At 40.6% G+C, this 15,837-nt stretch overlaps 1 protein-coding gene across 44 annotated transcripts in view; it reads left to right on the forward strand.

The window, feature by feature from the left end:
- Trpm3 (transient receptor potential cation channel subfamily M member 3) overlaps nucleotides 1-15,837 on the forward strand; it is an 834,738-nt gene that overhangs the window by 552,013 nt on the left and 266,888 nt on the right. For 7 of the 44 annotated variants that reach the window (XM_028894902.2, XM_028894918.2, XM_028894909.2 and 4 more), the window contains exon 1: nucleotides 10,687-12,031. The exons of 35 other annotated variants lie outside the window; for them this stretch is intronic. The gene's annotated coding sequence lies outside the window, so the exon portion shown is untranslated. Of the gene's footprint in view, nucleotides 1-10,685; nucleotides 12,032-15,837 lie in introns of those variants that run through there. 2 more of the 44 variants (XM_028894894.2, XM_028895008.2) reach the window with 2 other exon arrangements.

A 15,837-nucleotide genomic window follows, 5' to 3' on the forward strand; every position in this document is an offset into this window, starting at 1 on the left:
ATGACTACATCTTCTGTTTCTCCCTAGGTCTTATCATTTATGGGTGATAAGGTTTAGGTTCCTCTTGAGGGAGAAGGGGAACCCCGCCCCCAAATACAGTATCTTACAGGAACCACACACATGCAGAAGGGGCCAGAAGTGCCACTGCAATGTCATCTTTATTAGACCACAGTGGAGATGTAATTATTCTGCTAAGTCTTCATGTACGATTTGAGAGCAACAAATTAAACCCCACTAATCTACCTCACCGGATGGTACTTACCAAACCTAAGAGGCTTCAATTATCAACAGCTTAATAAATGTACTAATCTGCAGTAAATGAAATACTTTGCAAAATCACATTGAAACAATGCTTAAGTTGTAATCAGCCTGCCTAGTACCCAAGCCTGCTGTGGCTGAGCCCCAGAATGCAGTGTGATCAAATTCCATGTTACTTAAATCTAATGAAATTTCTAATGTTTTTTTAAGAAGGGTCAAATTAATTCATATAGAGCTTTTTTAATCCAAAAGAAATTACCATTTTGGTGTAAGTCAAGCAAGAATGTAATTAAAGCTGCTAAAAGCCACCTATAATTATGAAAACAAAGCATGAGACAACGTGTCAGTCTGTCCACAAGCCAGCACGCCTGTATTACCAAGTCCTCGTGTGACACTCAAGTTGATCAGGTTGTCAAAGTGTTTACCAGTTTCAACCACAGGCCCTAGTGAGGTAACAAAATGGAGACTACTCTCTATTTACAAAGGAGAACCTGGGTAATAAAAAAGTTGTCACCAAGCACAGCTGGGAGCCTGGGTGAGGCCAATACCTCACCACAGTCTCTTTTCTAAATAATGTGGGGGAGGCAGGATTGTGAGGGATTCAGTGCATTTTCTCCAGGTTATTTGTATTCACATCTGATACAAAAGCTAAACTCACAGTGATGGCGTCATGAGGACTTCATCAGTCAGATGTGATGTGATAGCAGAACTATACAGACAAGGGTAGGGACTTGTGCATCTGAGGCCACGAAGGATGAGTCCTGACATTCAGCTGCACAAAGCAGTTCGGGACTGTATCCTCAATCTTGTGGGGTAAATTAGTCACGGAAACCTAGCCACACCATGTACAGACATATATATATATATATAATTTTTCTTTTTCCATCCTTTTCAGCATGCTACCTATATTATAGAATTGGAAAACACAAAACTTGTCAAATGTCTGCCAAATACCAATAGAAAATAAATCATTAATTTGTGCACACAGTATGTACACTCATGCGATTCATTGTAACCACTTTTCAGCATAGTGGCAATGCTTTAAGACTGACAGTTACATTTTGCCTGGTATTTTAAGACCTGACAGGTCTATTTGTACAGAATATGTTAGGTAAATACAAAAATAAATTGTTCCATTAATGAGCATCTTACAGAAAACTCCTTCCATAGTTGAATGATTTATTTTCTAGATATATGTAATGTTATTCATTCTTTTTAAAAAAAAAAAAAAGGTTATAAAGTTTTTACCAGGTGCCAGGCACTTAAAATCTGGAAAGAGAATTAAAAGGTAAATAGACAGCATGGCGTACTGGCTCACACCTGTAATCCCAGCATTTGGGAGGTTGAAGCAGGATGATTATAACAGATTTGAAGCCTGGCTAGTGGTTCCAGGACAGCAGAAGACCCATGAAAATGTATGCATACACACAAAAAGCTAAAATGTAGGTATTGTCCTGAGCCTAGAGCTGAAGACTACCAGGATGATAAGGATGTGTGAACAACACTGGTCATAACAGAATGCATAGTGTACAGGGGAAAGGAGGAAGTACTTGGAAGCAAACATCTTCCATTATAGACTTTAGGAGAAAAAGAAGAAAGAAAAATTTAAATATACCTATAAAATTATGGAGATTAAGAACAAGTAGTTGAATTAAAGTTATGTCCCTTTAGTTATGTAATTAAGGAAGAACACATTATTCACTGAAATACAAAAGAGTTCCTGAGATACATCACCCATCCTGTACTGCTAGTGGGAACCACCCATGGACCAGGCCAGCTCATCAAACACTGACTCCCCTGATCATAAGGTGTTCTATGTCCATGCACTCCACTTTCTGACTGAATGACATTGAACCCTTATGTCTGCTGCCTCAGTGTCTATACTTGCAAAGTGAGCATAAAGTAGAAACACTTGCTTCACATGTTTGTGAGAAGGCTCAAGTTAGTAAAGACTTGACAATAATTAGACCACTGAATGGCCTATTTCAAGAGCAGTGAAACTGTTCTTTATTGCTACTGGTACTAAATAGGTCTCTACTGTACCTGATTTTTCCCCAGAACATTGTTTTTTCCAAATTTAATGTGAAGCAGTCACCTGAGAATTGCATTAACTTAGTACTATTTAGAGGTCTGTGGGGTTTAAGCAGCCACACTTCTAACAAGTTCCCCAACCGTGCTGATGTGGCTAGACTCAGACAGTCCACTGCACACAGATTCGTGTATAGCATCCTGTGATCAGATAGTGTCCCTTAAGCGAATGGTGAATTTTCAGAACACAGAGGTTGAGAATAAACATCTTGAAAGTGCCATATCAATTTCACATTGCCCATAAGCCAAGTGCATCAAGTTACAGTATTCTATAAACTATTGGTTTATGATGAATTGAAGTTTTCCACTGATTCTAATCCAGACTTCATTCATATTCATGATTTTTTCTTTTTTCATGAGTTTTTGTTATATTTTTAATTTATTTAAAACAATTATTTTTTGTTTTCAATACATCCTCACCACAGTTTCCCCTCCCTCCACTCCTCCCAGTACCCACCCCGCCTCCCCTCTCTCCCAGATCCACTCCTCCTCCATTTCCCTTCAGGAAAGAGCAGGCCTCCCAGAGATATCCACTGAACATGGCATAACAAGTTAAAATAAGACTAGGTAGACACAAACCCTCATATCAAGGCTGGACAAGGCAACCAGTAGGAGGAAAAGGGTCCCAACAGTGGACGAAAGAATGGGAGACACCCCCACTCCCACTGTTAGGAGTTCCACAAAAACACCAAGCTAACCACCATAACTTATATGCAGATGACTGAGCTCAGGCCCATGAAGACTCAATGAGCTCTACTCAGTAAATTGTGGACCGTGTTCTCCTGCAGTCCTCAACAGGTGGCACACACCCTTATGGCCCACGGAATCAAGTAAGCAGAGCTCATGGGGGTCCCAATTTGCATAGGTGATGGTCACTGTATATTTGTATGTGTGTGTAAATAAGTGAAGTACTTGAAAACTAAAGTGAGTTGGAGCTGGAGAGCTTACCACTAACTACTCTAGCAGAAGACCTGGTTTTGGTTGGTTTCTAGCAATCCACATGCTGGCTCACAAGCATCTGTAAGTCCAGTTCCAGGAAACCTGACATCTTCTTCTGACCTCTGTGGGTACCAGATGTATACATGGTTCACATACATACATGCAGGCAAAACATCCATACACATAAAGTAAAATGAATAAACCAAACAATACAAATTTAAAAGTGACCCCAGCGCTGATGGCCCATTTTCAATTCTCTAGGAACTGACTCAAGGCCACAATCCAGGTAGCACTGGCTTTATTAAGACATAGTAATACAACTAGAACTTCCCAGCTGAGCTTCTACTTATATTTTCTTTTTAAATTTTTTAATTTGCATATATATGAGTAGGTTTCATGGTGGCATTTTCAAAAAAAATTTGGTTTTAGTAATTTTTGTTTCTCTCTCTCTCCTGACCCCTTTTATCCTTCCACACTCCCCATGGCCTCTTTTCTGCTTCCATATGCTTAATTACTCCTCCCCCGACTTCACCTCCTCTTTTTCCTTCGTGTGGTCTCCCCTCTAATTTCATAGCCTATACCCACCCTCACATATCTCCATAGAAACATTATAAGCTAAGGTCTGCATATGAGCCTATGTCTATATTTTTTGTGCCACTTCCTAAGAGTCTTCATGCATACATTTGAATTCCTATTCATTTCCTTGTATATCAAATGTAAAATATATTTAGAGAAGGCTAAATATATAGATTAGAATCTACCCCAGGATCTAAAATCTTCCAAAGGTTGTATATTAACAAATAAAGAAACACATAATGGGTAAGATGCAGACACTGGCAATGAGTGTTTAGGGAAGATGGCCTTCACTGTGTTTTGGAGGTAGGCTTGGTAACCTTCAACAACATGAAAACCGTCACGTTAGCGCTTCCCCAAAGGCTGAATCTATGTGAATGGCTTTATTTTCTACCTAACAACTAAGCAATTTGGCAGAGAGCGATGACTAGCAGATAGAGATAGATACATTTGTTTACACTGCCTTAACTGAATAAAAGCTTTCCATTTCCCAAAGGATGATAGAAACAACATTACATTGACGTTGCTAGGCCTGTATGCTTGTATGTTGCTTCCAATGATACAAATACCCTCCAATTCAGTTATTCTTGATTGTTAATTTTGGAAGAGGACCTATAAATCTTGTTTTTTTTTTTTTTATAAATCCTGACTAGAATGACAACATTAAGTTTTGGTTTATTATTTGGTAAGCAAAGGGGGTAAGGGAACACCATGTTCCAGTCTTAGAAATTCTCTAAAAGGCAGAATAAAAAATGCCAAGTTATCATTTAATCATAACAATGTCTTAATAACACTTGGATTCTCCCTGAAACAGAATTACAGTTTTACATATGTGCTGAATAGCTCAGCCGGGGACATTTTTCAGAATGGCTAGATCCTGGTGAGAATTCTTTCAGGGATTATTTATTAATTCAAATCTTCTTATGTACTTTGTGCTGAATAGACCAAAAACCTTGCACTCTGCAATGTTTTCATTGCTTGGTTATGAAAAGAATAACAATTCCATGAATGTGTAAGGACTTTTAAAATCTCAGCCTTTCAAAACAGCCTCTCTACCATCTTTGTACACATTAATGAGGGACTAAAAACAAAGGTGCTGGTCTCTGTGTCCCACACTCCTCATCCCCAGGACCTGCAGTTGACCTTGAAGGTCTCCAGGAGCATGCCACTCTCCAAGATTAGGAACCTGGTTATCTCTAAGTCGTGGCCAGGATTCGTATCTCAAGACTCCTGATCAGTCATGCCTCCACCAGACCCTGCCTTAGTACTTTAAATGGATAAAGAAAATTGGGATTTCAGAAATAAAATTATATGGCCAAATTGCACTCTATTTTATAAATAAAATTTTTGGCTTTAAAATTGAACCCAAAATAATTAAAGGTAGTTAGGACTGTGATAAAATAAAATTTGTCCCAGACAGACAGACAGAGATTGAGATTTCCCCCAGGAGTCGATCCTGATAAGAAAACGCTCCAAAAATTGGACTGTAATGATTTATCTGTCCTCACTCTCTGCTTTTCTCAGCATCTTCATCCCTCCAGGACAAAAGAAACAAAATTAAAATGGGCCTCTGAACCGGATGTGGCTTGTCACATAAATTCCATCCACATTTCTGTGTGAAATGCCCTAATGTTAAGACCCAGCACAATGGCAGGAAAGCAGGGGGTGTCAATGCCTCCTAACAAAAATCAGAATGGCGGCGGCGGCAAGGATGAGCTACTCTAAAGAACTGAGCACTTAAAGGATGGCATTGCACTGCTCCATCTCTGCATTTAATGACAAAGTTACTAGCATAGCTTCTGTGAATACAGAACACCCCCGTCCCCCATCACAGGTGTGTGCTGACATTATCACAGTGATATGATTTACTAACAGTGATCTATCATTTTAAAGTTCCTGGCCCCTGAGGCAGATGCCAAGCTTCAGTCTCATGAGATTTTTTTTTTTATCATAACTTTGTTTTTCATTTTCTCTTTCTTGGGGGTAAAGTTTATTCTGTTGCCTTTTAGGATGTGAAAGGGATTCACAGGGAACAGTGTTGTCCTGTGTTGGGGTCAACAGCAGCAGTTAGTTCCTAAGTAGCATATAAAAGTATGTAAACAGGTACTGTAACAAAGCTTGTGGCTAACCCTTGATGGTTATGGGATAATGTTGGAGTAGAGGCCAACATCTTCATTTCAACTCTTTCATCGGAGTCTTTTAGGCCTGATGAAATAAATGTGTGTTTTAACAAGCTCAGGATGATTCTGATGACATTAATCCACCACACCCAAAAGAAAAGCATCATTTAGCATCTTTAAAATCAGTGACAGAATAAAGAATGCAGAGACCTCGGTACCAATAGAACAAGACCATCAGGCTAAGCCAATCACTGGTATATAGCTTTGGCATGATGCTTAATCTGAGTAAACCCCAGTTTTCACTTATATAAGAAAATATTGTGATGTTTCTTTTATAAAGTTACTTCAAAGGTTATGTGAAATGCTATGTTGAAAAGCATTCTGTGTGTAATAGAATGCTGTGAAAATATAATGTCTTATGGTTAGTTAACCAATGATTAATTGCTTCACAATGGAGAAGTTTTCAGTGTTATATATAAATATATTGAGAGATTATTTCCAAGATGACTGTATAGAATGACCATTCTACATGCAAATTCTGATCATATTTAAATGTAATGTTCACAGCATGGCCTGTGAAAGTATGATTTACTGAATATTTTCAAGATAAATGATAAAATAGATCTTTTACTGTATGTTAAGAAATACATCATGTAAGTTTAGATGCCATGAAGAAAGTTCTATTTCAAGTAATTTCAGTCCATAACCACATTATTCTCCAAAAGGTAATTCTAGAAATGAAGGGGTAGCAGTCCTCTAGAAACAAAGTGAAGGGAGGGTGCAGAAGAAGAGACTTTTTTTAAGGGAGGTCCAAGCTCTAGCTGTGTCATAGTAGACCCAGAAGTGGGTAGGTACAGGAGACTATGGAAGGGGGTGAGTGCACCTACTGAACAGGAAATAAGTCATTAGAACAGTACATGAGCCAGCCACTGATTGGAGTGAGAGCAAAGTAAGGAAGTAGAACAAGGTCACCGTTGTTATGGCTTGCAGTGGCTAGCTTCTCGAAGAACAGTGTTTTATGCAGACTTGGGAATACAAAGGCATTCACTTGGTGCAAAGGGAATACTCTAACTTTCCAAGGGAAATAACAAAACATGCCCAATGGCTGAGAAGTGTGGAGCCAGCCGCTTGGTGGATCAGGGGCACCCTCCATATTTTGGTTGACCTGAACAGAAAGAGTGTTGAGGCTTGCATGGAAGACAAAGCTTTGATTAAAATACTTCCAGAGTCGGATCTGGAAGCCCTTCTATAATGAGCTAATAGAAAGCGCTTGGGCTCGGACGATACATAAGGGGATTGGTAGGGGACGGCATGATGAGTTGCTGGGGAGGGACATGCTGGTGGCGGTGTGATCCAGAAGCACTGGTCTTGCCGTGTCCTCTGGCATTGTTTATAGGTCAATGGCAACTCAGATGGTGAAAACCACAATACGTTTGTTTTCATGCATTGGAATAAAAACAAGGAGTTTAAGGTTTACAGGGCATTTAAGAGGGGCTGCCTGTGTTTCCTAAACGGCAGTAACTTTATGATGATAACATCATGACTTTCATCTCCCTGTCTTTTTTGCTCTTTGTAGTGCTGAGGATTGAATCTAGTGTTTTATGAATTCTAGACACGTACTCTCTCAGTGGATTCTACCTCTAGCACTCTTTCCACTTTTTATTTGGAGACAGTCCCCCTCAGTTGCCAAAGCGATTCTTGAACTCACACTATTGCTCAGGTAAACCTTGAATTTAAAGATATCCCTACCTCAGCCTCCTAAGAAGCTGGGATTATAGGCCTGCACCACTGCACTTGGATAAATACTTCTGATGGATTCATTTTTTTTATGCTTCCAAATAAGAAAAAATATATAGCTTCCAGATAATATTTTATCAGGTATATCCCTTTCTTATACATTAATGCATTGCTATAAACCCAGCATAAATGCCTACCTAGTTAGTTCCCAAGTCTCCCTTCTGGAGATACAAGTCCATCTGATGTCATCCATTTCTTTTTTGTTCTAATAATTTTATGTGAATTGATTTTTTGCCTACATTTATGTTTGAAGGTGCCAGATCCCCTGGAACTAGAGTTACAGACACTTATTAGCTGCTAAGTGGGTGCTGGGAATTGACCCCAAGGTCCTCTGTTAGATAGAGCAGCCAGTGCTCTTAACCACTGAGTCATCTCTCCAGCCCCAGATGCCATCCATTTCTAAGGGAAGGTTTTATTCTGCAGGAAATGGAATGGTTTTCTAGGTCTTCTATGTGCCTCCCAAGTGCCACAGTTCCAAGTGCTATGCTGGTGGTGGTAACAGACTGAACTTACTTCCTACTTGGGAACATGCAAGAAGATACGAGGAGGAGCGAAACTTGATAGAACAACACAGTGTTCCTTTGGCTAGGATGGCCAGAGACTGCTAGGGAGTAAGCTCTCTGAGGATGGACCTATCACAAGAAAAAGCAAGAGAAGCAGAGGTAACTGCAGGAAGAAGAGCAGGGGCAAGTGAGGGATGATGCTACCAAGCCTGGAGGTCCACCACCACCTTCCCTGAAAACCCATTGCAGAATCCTTTTTTTTTTCCTGTTACAAAGGTTGACCAGTATACATCAGTTATAGCCCACTTTCCTCTTCATTGAAATAAAGTATGCTCAGTCATGATCATGTCTGTGGCTACTTTGTCCCTCATGATAGCTAAGCAGTTAAGTAGTAAGATGGGTACTTACTGTTTCCTAATATCATGAAGTACGTACCATCTGACCTTTGCTGAAAATGTTTGCTGACCCTCTAATCTGTATCACGCTCTTTATCATTGCTATCAGATGTAAGCATCAAAGAACAAATTCTTTGTAGTTACTTATGGCAGTGCAATATGCATTTTACATGGTAAAATCTAGTTTCTACCAATAGAAAGATCTAATTTTACTTTTTAAAGAATTGTGCGCCAACAAAACCTTTTTAGTACAGTCTTTTCAGATGTAATGTTTAATTAATGATAAATTTGGAGACTAAGGCATTCTGCCATTGCGTTAACGTGGAAGTGAGGAATAGCCAAAGCTACCACTGTGCATGTGGCCTTCCATTGTTAGAATTCAAGTTCTCCAAAAACTACACCTGAAGCAGCCTGTTAATAAACCCTTCTGGGAGCTGCATCTTGGGTAATGATGTTCTAGGTGAGAAGAGATCCATATGCAAAGTAGCTCTGAGATGCAGGTCTCTTTGGAGCTAATTACCTTCCTCAATCAGAGTCCTCCCTACCTCTTTTGAAAGGTTGCCTTCACCTGGAGCTTCCTGTTTCAACTCCCACAAAAGGCCCAGGGCTCTGTAGCAATATTTTCATCTCTGGTGTAAATTTCATGGACGGCAACTCATACTCTATTTTCTATTGGAGACTTTTTAGAAAAGAAAAGCAAGCAAAACCAACCCAAAAGTGGGACTAGAAAGAACAAAAATAAATGCATAGAGAAGTGATAAAAGACTATTTCATTGAACTCGTGATTTATGGTAATCGTGAGTTCAGAGAGATCTACTGACAAAAGATGTTGAAGGGGGTGAACTGATAAGTCTTTCTATATCGGGAAGATTACTGAAAACCAATGGATTTCGTATCACAGCCGACTGCTGCTACCTGTCATCCCAGTAGGTCTTTCCAAGTATTTGTCTGCCCACTTAGTGCTTCCCTCTCTATTCCCTTCCACCTCCTTCCTCTCACCTCTCTGTTCTTTTCTCTCTTTGTGTCTCTCCAAAAATCTCACCCCATACTAAGACAAAAACAAAAACCCAAACCTTTCTTTTCCAGGATCTCCCTATGGAGTCCCTCTTCTCATTCTTTGTGAACTTCTTTCTGAATACTTTCCTGAGCACCTTCCCCATACCCTCCTGGGAGCATAAGACCGAACTTGATAACTGAAAAGCCAATACAAAATGTGTTCTTCTGACTCCATATGCACACGATGACAAGGAGAAACTGAAAAGCAAATGGAATGAAATGAAAACTAGCAAAGTTGCCAGTCATCTTTCTATTTAAAATTTGCCATTTTTTCCTCCTATTTTCCTGTGGTCTACTTTTTTTTTTTCACATAGCAACACGGAAATGTATGTTTCTCCCTAAAACCTTGCTGTGATCATCAAATGGCATAAAAAATAATTTATTTGGTTTCCAGTTCTGCAGTCTAAACAATGCTGTAGAGACAATCTCTAATGGTTCGATTAGAATGACTACTTAAGGGTCACAGGTGCACAGGAAAAAAAAAAGTGTATGGCATTAAGGCTGTGGCTAATTCTTAAAGATAGGTGAGGGGTGTTTATACCTTTTACAAAAAAAAAAGTGAGGGGTTGGAGAGAGGAAAAGACCAGAGAACACATATATGCCACTGTACATGAGTAGTGGTCAGGGAACAGCCTCAGGTGCTAGTCCCTACCTTTCCACCTTGTTTGAGACAAGGTCTCTGTTGTCTGCTGCTGCATATCCCAGACTAACTGGCCAAGAAGTATCCAAGGATTGTCCTATCTCTGATTCATGTTTTGCCATAGGAGTGCTGAAATTTCAGGTGAACACCAAGGTGCCCAGCTTTAGATGGGTTCTGGGCACTCAAACTCAGGTCGCCACACTTGCACACTGAAGTCTTTATCCACTGAATCCATCTCCTAGCATTCCCTCTTGTGTCTCATAGCAAAGCTTGATGCCATTCACTTGTCTTTTTTTTTTTTTAAACCATGTTTCATCCACTGAAAGTCACTAGGTGGATGATTGTCCCTCATCTCTGGGGAAATATAGCTTGTGAAAAAGACCAGCACATGTGGGAATCAGTCCTGCAAAGAGCACAGACAGTAAAAATGGCCAGCTCATGGGCTAATCCAAGTGTGAAATAAGTCACTTGGTTACTGTTGTCATTTTTACCATACACATGACAAGTACTATTCAGTCTGACACAAGGTAACAGGAAAATGAAAATCAAAGCCCCGCTGCCCTCACTGATTACAGTCCTGAAGGCTTACTGCGGAAGGGTGCCACTCTCAGGTGACCGTCACTCTTGGAAAGAGATATAGTGCTTAGACATTCACTTCGTAAGAGTTTGTTTGCCTTATTGAAATTTGAACTCTTTTCTCCCCAGTGTATTTGCTTATCTAGTTAATATCTATCATCACAAACATTCTCTCTTGGGTGATCTCTGAAAGTGCCCTCTCTATGTGGCCTCATACAATCAATAGTTTCCTAGTAAAGACATACAGCCGGCTCACCACAGTTTCTCCACTTTCTGTCTGCACCCACAGCCCTGGAATGGTCAGTTGATCGCTTTTCAGTACAGAAACAGGCAACGCAGGTCTCTTGTGCATTTGTGCTGGGCAGAGAAAGGCTGTGGACAAGAAGTGTGATCAGGCAAGTTTTGTTGACATCTAGTTGCAGAAGGTGAACAACTTGACCAACCCCAACTGCATTCTGCTTAGGCTCATGTTCAGAGACCAGAGGGTTCCTTTGAAACTCTGAAGTTTTTAACAGTTTCTCTTTAAAGAAATACTATCACTCCACTCAGTGTTCGGCAGGGGAACAATGCCCCTTGTGTGTTCAAACTACCGGCAGCAGTGATACACTATTTCTTTAGAGAGATTCGCTTTCCAAAGCTGAACTTTCAGAACTCAGAGCACCTTATCACACTCTTGCAAGCTTTTTTCCCCCCTCTGAGAATGGAAAAAGAAAAGGTGGGGGTGGGGTAGGAAGCAGTTAGGACTTGTGCTGGTTAAACCCGATCTCCTCGGGGATTTGCTTTTCTTCTGGCTTCAGATTATCTGTTCAAATCAAGCAGTGTTTGAGAACTGTGAGGGAATGTCCATGGGATTCTTAGCCAGGCTAATCCAGGAGCACCGGCACATTCCAAGGGGCCAATCTGCCCAAGTTCATTGCTTACTTGAAATGTCTCTTGGGGGAAGAGCCTGGCAAGTGACTTTTTTTTTTCCAGTGGGCGGTCATCCGAGCATTATTAGCGGGATGGCCAGCCCCAGTCAGAGCAAAATGAAAGCAGGAGGCGCTGCACAGGGGGACTGCCTTGCTACCAGCCAGAGTCAGTGCGCAGGTAAATGATTTCAGCTGACCTTTCTCTTGTTCTCCTTCCCCAGGTTGGATGTAGGGACTTAGAGGAAGAGCAGAGGAAAACACAGAGGGGGTGGAGAGAAAACAGAGGGGGAAGGAAACATCTATTTCGGTATTTTGTTCTAATGAAGACTGGGTGGCCTCTTGAAACTGGAGATTGGGATGGCGAGCAACACAGAGAAGCGTCCTTCATAGTTTGTCTCCAGAAGTCCATCTTACTTCCGTTTTAATCTTGGGGTTGCCTGTCTGGGTTACTGGGCTGCTAAGTTTGTGTTACATCTGTTCCCTCCTAGGGAAGGGCTGAGGCTACAGCTAGCAGGGAGGTAAAGGAAGACGGCGCAAAGCTGTTGGTGTTTTACTGTCGGTAGCAGAGCCTGGGTGAAAAGAGTGAATCTGTTTAAATGAAATGATTCGATGTTTCTTTGGTATAAGACAATATTTACAGATTTTTTTTTGCCTTCTTTCTTCTTGATGTTTTATTGATTACATGTTTAATTTTCAAAAAAAAAAAAAAAAGCTCTTGCTTTTATTCCTTAGGGTAACCATTATACTTTGTTCAAAATGTAGACATCTTTGTTTCTGTTTTGAAAAAGATGTCCTTTAATTATTAGCCTTTGAAGACATTTCCCTATTACACATCACACATGGCCAGTAGTGCAGAAAGAGAAGAAAGAAACAGCCCCTGACAAAGTCAGCTTGGTTCTCTGACTGTTCTGCCTCCAGAAAATAATGTACAGAAGTGATATTCCAAGGGCTGATAGGACCCACCTTCTCTAGGAGGACAGGAGACTTCTGTGGCATGATTAAAAAGCAAAACTAGTAGGGCAAACTCTCCACCGAAGTTTTGCATTAGAAGAGAATTAAAAAGTCAGCAGGAAATGCGTGTCAGATTTATTTCATGCTTTCTAACAATGAGAGTAATCATTCTGTGCTAACTTAGTTGCATGTTGGAGCAAAGTCTAAAGCTTCATGCAGAGTAGTTCAAAGCCCTTGAACAAAAGAAAAAGGGAATTCATTTAGGCAACAAGTTAAACCATAGTTGTACATCAAAATATGACCTTTCCAAAAAAAATTTTTTTTAAATTGAATATCTGTCCACACTAACAACCTGAATAAAAGCACAATGAAGCCAACCCAAAAATATAGCAGAGTCAATGATGCATATTTTGGAGAATTCCTAAGTTAACTGTTACACACACACTCTTCCTATGATAAATTATACTTGTCTCATAAACAAAAGGAGTCAAAGTTCATTATGAATGATGGGGAGATCTTTTTACCTCACTTCTCTTTTACTCCCAATTGTGCCCTGACAAGGGAACCGATTAATCTGCTAATGCTAAGAAACAGAAGTGGTTTCTCGTCCGTTCACCCACAAAGAGGTTGCTTTTTTCATTGAGAACGTAATGAAGTTGCTGCTCACAAGCTAAATCACCTTCCCCTGAAAGACTAACAAACAAACTGACCATCCATAGGTAATAATTTTCCTACACGCCATCTTTCTGAAGCTTGCAGGACCTCCCAAATTGAAACTAATAACAACAGTGTCCTCGAAGAGTCTGATTCATTTGGCACAGCCCCCATATTCTCAACTTTAAAATCCAGTGGTGATTCCATTTCTTTGCTGCTGTGGAAATAATAACATCTCCCCCCTTCTTTAATTTCTGCCTTCTATATCAGGGTCTTCCTTAAGTTGTATCCCATCCATTACCCCAAAGGGAAAGGAAGAACAGGTGGCAGAGTTCACCCCATGTGTGAGGGCTGGACTCAGGAGGAGAAAGGGGAAGAAACAAGTCTGAACCAGTTCTCCACATGCCGCTAGGAGTCCAGGGTGGTTCAAACACAGAAATAGTCCCCGGTATCTCAGATGGCACTGCACACATAAAGGACATTCAGAACCGGTACTGTTCCCTCTGGCAAAGCAGTGTTTTCCAGGGGTAAGAGAAAAGATCCTGGGGCAAAGCTATTATTCAAGGTCAAACTGTGGCTTTGGAACTCACTTGCTGTATCTCTCTGGCTCCATTTTTTCATTGATAAAATAGATGTGGTATTGTAGATGGTCCCTCCCCATCAGTGCTGTTCTGTGGATCCAAGCACGTACTGGACCCTTAACAAATGTTAGCCACTGTGCGTCCTTGCTGAGCTCCTACAGTGTGCTAGGTATGTGAGATCAACTTCTGGGTCTGATCATCACCAAAACTCTCCCATAGTAACTTAGGATCAATATGTTATACATGAGGCTTGGAAGAAGTTCTTCATAACTTGTTAGTGGCCAGTCCAGTGCTCTATGATTCAAACATAGGGGTGGCTATTTCTACCAGTATTTCTTAGAACCCTCATACGACTTTCCATATAAATTTACAGTATGATGATCAGCCCAGAAGTCTGGCATGATGGTATATGCCTTACTCCCATTACTTGGGAAGTTCAGGATAGTGATTGCTGCAAGTTTAAGGCCAGCTAGACTTAAGAATGATTGCCAGGCTAACCAGGGCTACAGAGTGAGAAGCTGTCTCAATAAACAAACTAAAGCCAATATTGGTCTCTCTTCTTGAAATCCAGAATGGTACTCCCCAAATAATTACAACCCAATATGTCAAGCATTATTATTGTGCCCAGTATACAGATAGGGAAAACTGAAGATAAAAGAATTCCTAACTGTTCCCATCTATGAGAGTGCAACTCATGCTCCTTTCTCAGCTGTAGACTTTACATCCCACACATCCTGCTTTTCCAACTTCCTCTCCTGGAACATGGAACAGCACTCACTGAAGCAGGCAGATGATGTCCCCAAATATTCTTTTGAAGGCTTGCCAGGACGGGCTACAAAAGTACATCCTTTCTTCATTGTTCCCCAAGGTGTAGGGAAAGTGGGTTTCAAATGTCGAGTGAGGGACGTCAGATAACATCAACAGAAGTATTCAGGGTTTCGATACCATGGGCTATGAATAGTTTAATTTACAGGCTTTTTCAAAGATAAAGACAGGTTATCTTTGCCGCTGAGCTCATTTCTGTGGCAAAGATGGAGCTGGTAGCTTTTTCTACTGGTTTAAGAAGGAAACTCTTTGAGATTTTTTTTTTTCATGTCCTGCTGCAAACCAAATTACAAATGCCTTCTGTGTGCATGAGGGTACAGAGGTTCGCCTGAACCTGGAGACCTTTGAGGCAGTGTGGGCTGCTCCTTTAAATGAAGACAATGTAGTGAAACCAGAAATTAAGTGACCCTATTGTGACCATTACTAAAACAGAATACAGTGCCTTAAGGGCTCTCAACCATCCTCTGTGTGGCCATGTGTAGAATATGCATTATTGTAAGTATCAAAGAACTACTGCTATGGACATCACATGCATACACAGACCTACATTGTATGAGATCAAGGGGTAAGTGTACACCAGAACTCACAAGGTTCAGGGTAGCACTGTGTGCCCAGGAAATTGGGACTAATTATACCCAGTAAGTGGAATCTGGTAACAGTTCCAACCAGTGATTGACACAGGTCAAGTGAACAGCTCAATTGTGTGTTGGGCTAGAATATTTTAAGAATATAATTTTAGGTGTGTCAGTGAGATAGTGCCATATGAAGTTACTAAGGTTTGCTCCAGAAACTTCCATCTTAAATACTTAGGAAAGAAATCTTCTAAGAAATTTAGCAGGTTCCATGGAGACTTCTCTTCCATTTCAAATGCTTTTGAAGGAAGGGGTCCAGGGTCTCCAGACTTTTGGCATTGTGATGTGATATTTTCATCTACAAATGTGCAGAGTTTCATTCACAGTTATTGTTGGATAAT

The sequence above is a fragment of the Peromyscus leucopus genome, chromosome 1, assembly GCF_004664715.2.
Source record: "Peromyscus leucopus breed LL Stock chromosome 1, UCI_PerLeu_2.1, whole genome shotgun sequence".
NCBI lineage: Eukaryota > Metazoa > Chordata > Mammalia > Rodentia > Cricetidae > Peromyscus > Peromyscus leucopus.